Source organism: Microtus ochrogaster, unplaced genomic scaffold (genome assembly GCF_000317375.1).
Source record: "Microtus ochrogaster isolate Prairie Vole_2 unplaced genomic scaffold, MicOch1.0 UNK70, whole genome shotgun sequence".
NCBI lineage: Eukaryota > Metazoa > Chordata > Mammalia > Rodentia > Cricetidae > Microtus > Microtus ochrogaster.
The window spans coordinates 921,303-929,901 of record NW_004949168.1 but is presented as its reverse complement, the minus strand read 5'-3'; positions in this window follow the sequence as shown (position 1 = coordinate 929,901).

Below are 8,599 nucleotides of genomic sequence, written 5' to 3'. Positions count from 1 at the left end.
CAGTTTCAGGGTTTGTTTTTTGTTTTTTTGTTTTGTTTTGTTTTTTTTTAAAAAAAAACATTGTTGAGAAATACTCATCATACAACAAACAGCACATATCTAAAATATAAAGGTTTGGTGGTTCTGGCATTTGGACACCTGTAAAACTGTGCCTGCAAACAGATAAAGAACAATCCACCCCAGTTCCTCGTCACCCCCGCACACTGCAGGCAGTGCCTACAGTTCTCTACTCACTTTTCCTTCAGTTGTTTTCTGTCTCTCGTGGTGCAGACTTTTCTTCCATCGCTCTGTCCTCACGTTCACTCGGATTTTCTTCTATATCCGATGTTAATCCTTCCAGAATATTTCCATACCAGATTATTCCGTTTCTATCAGTAGGAGTTAATTGAAACTCCTAAAAATATCTTCTACTTCTCTACTCAACATAGCCTTTCTTTCTTCCTCCACACAGAACTGAGTTATAATATATAAAACTTACAGTAACCACTACTTGTCCTTGGCTACCTGTTTTGTCGTCTGAGTCAATTCTGGTTAGGTCTCAACAGGTTGACTATTTTTTTTTTATGGGTTAGCGTTCTATGTCTTTGCTTGGTAATATTTGATTGGTCATTTTACTCTGTTAAATGCTGTATGTTTCTGCATTCTTGTGCTTGGCTTTAGGATATGGTTTGTTATGTGGGCACAGTTAAATGCTTGCTTCTGCTCCCTTTGCTCCTTTCTCTTACGCGTTGCCGTTTGGTAGCAGAGCAACGCTGAGAGTGATTTTCTCCACCACTGATGTGGCACCCTTCTGAGCACTCCACCGGATAGCCCATGACTTCGGAGGCTTTTCCATTTTGGCTGACAAGAACACAAACTATTTCTAGCGCTGTGTGAATTCCAGGGATTGTTCCTTCTTTCAATCCTTTCAAGTTGTTCTTTCCCTGGCACCGCGGAGCTTCCTCCCACTCACGCACTGATCAGTATTCAGCCACTCTTCAAGGGAGATCCTCCCCAGAGCTCCAGGGTACATTTGGCTTTCTGTTCTTCATGCTGCTTCCTCTTCCTGGTACTCTGCCTGCAGGCTCTTCTCACTCTAGCCAACCTGGACACTGGGCTCTGTTTGCTCAGTCCAAGGAGACTCCAGGGCTTCCAGTGCTTGTCCTTCTTGATGCTGCATTCTCATCCCCTTCCCTGCAGCCTTTGGTAGAGTAACGGAGCTTGCCTTGTTTCTGTTTTTTCAGGGTTAGTTAGTTACCTTGGCTCCCTGATGTCCAGTGTATTTGGCCAGGTATTTAGTTCCTTCAGGTTGTTGGATGAATCTAGGTTCCCTGTTACTCCACCTTGATCCAAATGACTTTCTCTTATTTTAACACACACACACACACACACACACACACACACACACACCACTCACTCAATTTCTAGATGGGTGGTCAGAATAGATCACCCAGAGGAGTAGGTGACTTTTAAAATGTGAAAATAATAGAAAGGAACAGAGAGATAAGAGTTCCAGACAAAGGGAACTCACAAAGGCTCAGATAATGAAGTTCTAGGCATGTCCTCAGAACAGATGAAAGCCTGCTTGGTAGTGGTAGCATGATTCTGTTCAGACAGAGAATGGTGTATATTGAAGCTGGAATGATGAAGAAGGACTTGGGCATGGTTATTATGAAGACTTCTAATTGCAATCTCAATAAAATGGCCATTTAAGGGTTTTATGTTCTAATATTTTAATGGACAGAATGCATACATTTATTGTATACACATGATATTTTTATATATGCACACAACACGAAATGGCTAAATTGAGTTAATTGATATATATATTACCTTTTGTCCTTGTTTTGTGTGTGTGTGTGTGTGTCTGTGTCTGTGTCTGTGTCTGTGTGTGTGTGTGGTGAGAACTCCTTAGATCTCTTTCTTATGTTTATTTATTTGGGGAGGTGTGCATGTGCTGTGGCAAGTAAGGGAAATCAGAGGGCAGCCTGTGGGAATCCATTCTCTCCTTTTACCGCATGGGTTCTGAGACCAGATGCAGGCCTTCAGGTTGGTAGCCAACACCTTTATCTGCTGAGCCATCTCTCTGGACCAGAAACTATTATTATTTAAATGCTTTTAGAAGCATGTCATGATATGATTTATAGTTTAATATCAGTGTTTCTTCAGTTCTAGTTCAGGTCAGTACTGTTTGGAGAATGACTCAAGGCGGTAAGAATGGGAGCTGGCGAGATGGCTCCTTAATTAAAGATGTTGAGAAGCTGGACAGCCAGAGTTCAGCTCTCAGAGCCCACGTGGTGGTGGAAGACAGTTGACTCTTGCAGGTTGTTCTCACACCTCCACATGTGCATCATGCCGCCCCCCGTAGTTTTTTTGTAAGTAGTAAGAATTGGCAGGGTAAGACCTGTTAGGAAGCTCCTTCAAGAGTCAAGGTGACAAGAGCTATGGGGTGAGTCTGAGTGGTAGAGTGCTGGCCAGCAACCCTGGAGTCACTAGCATCACAGGATGAGGAAAGAGAGTCCAGGGGAACGCTGCATGTGCGGTCATCACAAGCTAAAGGCCAACCTATATGATTTATTGAGACCTAGCCTCAACATGCTAAGATTGAAAATCACTGGGGATGTAGCTTAATGGTTCTTAATTGTAACTTCAAAGTTCTTGCATAGCATGCATGAGGTCTTAGGACCTTTAGGATTCAATCCCTAGGACCTCTGGGACTTAGAAAAGTCTAGGTGCAAGTGAACTTAGATGGAGACCTAGAACAGACATGCACAGGCAGACATGGAAAGCAAGGAAGGGCTAGAATTGTAATTCAGGGAAAAGCAGAACTTATAGATCGCATGTAAAAATGAGGGACTTGGAGTAACCTAAAGGTCTGTGCTTGAGGAACAAAGTGGCAGGTGGTGCTTTTGCTGTGTTGGGAAGGATCTAGGATAGAGGGAGACGGTGTTGGTGCTAAGGAGGTCCAAAGCACCGTGAAAGCTCCATCATCTGTTCATCTCATCCTTTGACACATGTCTTCATTATTAAGTCATAAATAAACAAACAACTTTATTTTTCAACCAGACCAATTGTGCTATTCAGAAATTTTAGAGGATGGCAGACTTTGGTTGGGGTGGTCTGGGGATTAGTGGCTCCATTATGGACAAGTTAGTTTCTAGATGCCTATTATGTATTCGAGTGAGGATATAAAGTGGGCAAGAGGCCATATAAGTTTGGAGTTCTGGCCCTGAGATAGAATTTGGAAGTAAGCCACATAAAGATGCTATTTAAATTTGTGGAAATGGATGAGATAACCTAGGGAGAGAGTGGAGAAGCAAAAAGAGAGAAAAAGGGACCCAAGATGGAGTGCCAAGAAAAACAAGCACTTAGAAAGAAGATCAAGTAAAGGTGACTAAGAAGAAATATAGGGAGAATTAGAAAGAAAATGAGGCAAACCAAGGGATGAGAGACCCTAACAGGCAGCAGTTCATATACTCGGTACACATTTAATAAGAGCCTCCTGAGCACCTGTTCTGTTATAGTTAAAGGATTAGATTGGATAAAACAAAGGTTATAATAAGGAAAATGAATAATAAAGAAATAAACAATTATGTGTCTACTTAGATATCAGAACATTGTGTTGCAGAAGTCCAATGAAGAAAAATAGAATAACGGGAAGACGAAGCCTGAAATTTAGGGTGGTCAGGAAAGTCCTCACCGTGGCAGCACATATACATATACAAATACATCCTAAAAATAAAACGGTCAGAAAAGCCCCTGGGTAAGACAACAAAATGTGGACAGACCGGAAGCAATTGAAAAACCATGAAAGTCCTAGATATCAATCCAGGCAGGAAGGACAGCAAACACACAGGTGACATGGGAGTGTGTCAGGTGTGTTTGAATAGCAGCAAAGCTGCTCCTATAAGCAGAATAAGGGGGAAGGTAAGGGTATCAGATGGTGAATGAGGGCCAAGCCACACAGGACTCACAAGGCCACCATAAAGGCTTAGATTTTAATCTAAATGAGGAAAGGCACCGGAGATTTGGGTTCTCTGTCTCTGTCTCTGTCTCTCTCTCTCTCTCTCTCTCTCTCTCTCTCTCTCTCTCTCTCTCTCTCCCTCTCCCTCTCCCTCTCCTCTCCCTCTCCTTCTCCCTCTCCTTCTCCCCCTGTCTCTCCCTCTGTCTCTCTCTCTCTCTAATATAAACACAGAATGTGCAATCTTCCTCTATGTGTTCTGGAAAGCACCCAAGAACAACATAGTGGATTCTTGAAAACGTGGCTGAGTTTTCCCCAGCGCTGGTTTGTGTTAATTGCCTGATGTTGTTTGTTGTTTGTGTATCGCCCCACCCGTTCTGATAAAGTATTGGCAGTTGATGTTCTCTGAAAGCTAGAATATAGGCCTCTGCTAAAACCTCCATGAGAGGTGTTTCACATCCCCTCACAGCTGTAGGAAACAGATGCTTTGATTAGCTCTGTTTGTAGACCAGGAAATTGGAACCTAGAGTAGAAAACTGACTGCCCCAGCTGACACTGCCCATGCCTCCAAGATCCATGGACCTTTTACACTCTCATACCAACACGGTTATGATGGATACACTAAGATTTTTATGATCTCAAAATATACCAAAGCCAAACTAGGAACTTCTGAGTTCCTTTTAGACCTTGCCTGAATGTGTTCCCACATTTTTATTAAATCACCCCCTACCATTTATTTCCTCCTACCTGCTGAGTCTGTATCCCTGCACTCTTTCGTTGGGTTGCATGATCTTCCTTCTTGTATTGTCCTGCAAAGTTTTTCTCAATTCTTGCTCATGGTGTGCTGTGGCCTATTTTGGGTGGTTTGTCTCTTCCTGGTCTCTTGAAATACTCCCCCCTCACCCCCCACACCATGGAAAATGCCTCTGTCTGTTCTCGCTCTCCTCAAATCATCCTATGTTCTGTGGCCAGAAACGCCATTTGCTGAAACACACTCCTGATGTCTTCTGCTTAGAAGTTTTCATGAGTCCCTTTGAAACCCAGACCTGGTAACCTGATTTGCTGTGTGTGACCATATCATGATCACTCCTCTGCCCATGTGAGCGCGTGCTCTGGGAAGCAAGTCCCGCTCTCACTTCTGCCTGCTGCTTATATCTCTGAACCTCTAGCTTCTCTTCTGCCCTCAGAGATTCTGTCCCAATGATGCTTAAGATTTAGATCAGGGGTTACCTTTCAGCAAAAATATTTCTGAGCAGAGCAAATGACCCATTCCCTCTGTTTTCATTCCCATCGCATACCTGATACATTCCCTTACAAGTCCCTGTCACACTTTTGGATTTGCCTCTCTCCCCCCACACAAAGCTTCATGCAGCTGTACATTCTGTGGTGGGCTATGACTCACCATTCATCTCTGAGTTCCTATTCATCTTGAATTTCTCGATATTGTAGGCACTCGATAAGTGAATGACTTTGCAGGAGAGCGGAGAAGAATGTGGTAAAGGGAAGGTGAATACCCTGGCGTGGGTGGGAATGCATATCGCCTCTCTCTGTGTGAAAGGCATCTAGAATTGCAGAAGAGGGGTACCATGCATTAACACTTGTATGAGACACCCCCTCCCAACAATTCCAACATGAACGTCGAGGTGGATGCTCTCTGATGCTGCCCTTGACAGTTCATCTGCCCTTTGCTCCTTTGAGCTGCTTCCTTTCTGGATGCTCAGTGTTCTGCCTTTGTGTTCCGTCTCACCACTCCTGTGTGTGGGGAACAGTTCCTGGTGACCATGTGCTGTTGACATTGGCATGGCCATGTCAAGAATCATAGCCTCAGACCCACTGGGAAATGGCAAAAGATGGCAGCGCCTTCTTCTAGTCCTTGTTAACAGTGTGTATGGATAATGTCCCCAATATCTTTCTTCCTGTGGACATTTATGAACTAAAGACTGCTCCCTACAGAGACTACTCCTACCAAGTCCAGGCGTTGCAGCTCAATTTCCCTTGTCTACTTCCAGCTTACCTTTGGCACTGTTGCTCCACCGCCCATTGAACTCTGGGAAGCAAGCCCCGCTCTCACTTGTTTTGAGCTAAACCTGTCTTCTTGATCCAGCAGTAAACCACACACCCTGCCTTCTGTTTATCTATAGTTAAGAACCCAGCCTCTGTGTTCAACTGTATATAATAAACACACTGAGCTTCCAGTGTGCTGAGGTTTCTCCATCAGAGAGCCCAGTCCAGCCCATCCAAGTATCTGTCCACACGTCTCTGTGTGTCTGTCTTGGTTTCCATTCCTTCACTGTCCCAGGCAGTCTGACCTTGGAGCTGTGTGGGACGAGGCACCTACCCACATTCTGGGAGTGAGGTCATCAGATGATGTATTTTTTTTTGTAGCTCACTTCTATCCCTTGGGTTTTTTCTGTCTGTGACTGGGGTCAGGGAAAGCCTCTGAATAAAAGTGCTCAGTTCTCTGTGCAAGAACCTTTCAGCTTAACTGTCAAGACCTAGTATTCAAGACATTTTGGCCTCGTGAAATCCAACTGGCCAGGCCCCCTCTCTTTTTTTCTTCTGGGCTTTCAGACACTTCTTGGTCATTGGGATCAGAATTGATCTGTTTACCATTCTGGGACTTGTCAGTGTTACTTTGGTTTCCAAAAGGTGCTAATATTGGAACAGAAACAGAAGCACAAGGCAAAATCAGAATCGGGACTCATAACAGAGAAAATAGCCTTACTTCATCTCTAGCCCTGTAAATTACAAACAATTTACAGATTGAAGTATCAGTCGGTAAGGGTTCCCAGGGCTTCAAGTCCTCATAATTAACTTGATTAGTGGATCACAATTGAGACATAATGAGAGCAGGTGTACATTTGGGAGCCTTGTATCTGGCTAAAAATATAGACTTGACAAACCACCTGCCACTCCTCTCTTCCTCCTTCCTCCAGGGAAGTCCTAGACACTGAATAAATTTTAGGAGGATCATATCTTTAGTCAGAAAGTTTTCTACATTGTAGAAATAACAGTGTATAGAAAATTATAAAGAGTATAAATGAATAAAAATCTTGCCTAGAGTTTTTTTGTTGTTTCCTCTGTCTTTTTAAAGGGTATTTTTTTCATATTTGAGGTCATGCTGCTCTGTCCTTTTCTTCTGCACATTATCCTTGGGCGGACCCTTTTGGGGAAAGTATTCAGAGAGCTAATTCAAGCAGAGGAGGTTCTGACCCCAGGTAGAGCACAAAAGCATCACTTAATTCAGCATCCTGCATCACCCAAATTTGGAGCCTAAGACAGCAAGCTCTGAGATGAAACACGACACAGATGTATGAACTATAACACATCCTCCCAGTCTTTGCTTATGATATAATTACCACTGTTCTTGGCAGTTGACATGGAGGGCATCATGAACTTTATATTTACATTGTTAGTCTTTAAAGCTTTAAAAAAAAAACCCTGAAAGAATGTAGCTCTCGTTTACCAGAGAGCTTCCAGATTGAAAATGCTTCCGTTTCCAGTAGAGTCTTCGGTTTAGTTGTTTTGTTTTGTTTTTAACTCAGAATCACTGAGGGCGAATTTGCTGTGTGAGGTTGGGGAGGATAACGAACCCAATAGGTAGCACCAAAGAAAGAAGGATGAACCAAACTCAGGTTTTTAAAAATATGTGGTTCTTGCTTTAAAGTCCTACCTCATCTCTTTCTCCTGGAACAAAGAGCAGAAAGAAACAGAAATCTGATTTTTATCTGTGTCTTTAAAAAGCCCCACGTTAAACAGGATCATGTGCATGCATGCCTGTGTCTGCAGTGAAATCATGTTTTAAAGAGGACTCAGCTGCATTATATTTATAACTGTGTTGCTCCCAGCTTCCAGCTCCCAGCATGTCTCCTGGTGGTGGCTCATGTCTCTATTCTCTGTGTCCTGATTTCTGTTCTAAAGTATGCTGCTTTGAAGAAAGTAGACGTTTGTCCATTCCCTCTCCTCACCAAACCCCATTCTAGTCGTGACTTTCCCGGACTCCTACTCTGGTCCAACGAAGGATCTTGTTCAGACATGTTGGGCTCATTGCAGGAGAGAGTGTGACCTGCTGGGGACCAACCCCTGCCTTTGTATGAATCAACCAGTCTCTACCTAGAGTCCTGCTCTGCTTGGCTGGTATAAATGGACAACGAAAACTTAGTCACATCACAGGCTCATCTGTAAATACTAACCGGACAGCTTCCTTAGAAAAGAAAAAGTGTTACTTTATAAAGTTTATTGAAAGTACTTGAGGAAGGGAGTTAAAATGCAGATTTCCAGGCTCTATATTGATTTTGATTTCATTATTTTTAATTAAGATTCCGGGTGTCCCGTATTTTACTATCCACCACCAATATGATAAAAAATAATGCCATTGTTGCAGCATCCGTCCAGCCCTATCCTTTAGGTTGTGTGTGTTGGATCAGTAGGGGTAGCCTAGTGTGTTCATATTGACCATTTATCACCTTGATAACTATGTGCATTGGGGAGGGGCACATAGTTCAGTTTAGGCGTAGCTTAGGGTCCCACCCTCTCGGGTACATTTGGCCGCTTTTTTTTATATTTATTTATTTATTATGCATACAATATTCTGTCTGTGTGCATGTCTGCAGGCCAGAAGAGGGCAGCAGACCTCTTTACAGATGGTTGTGAGCCACC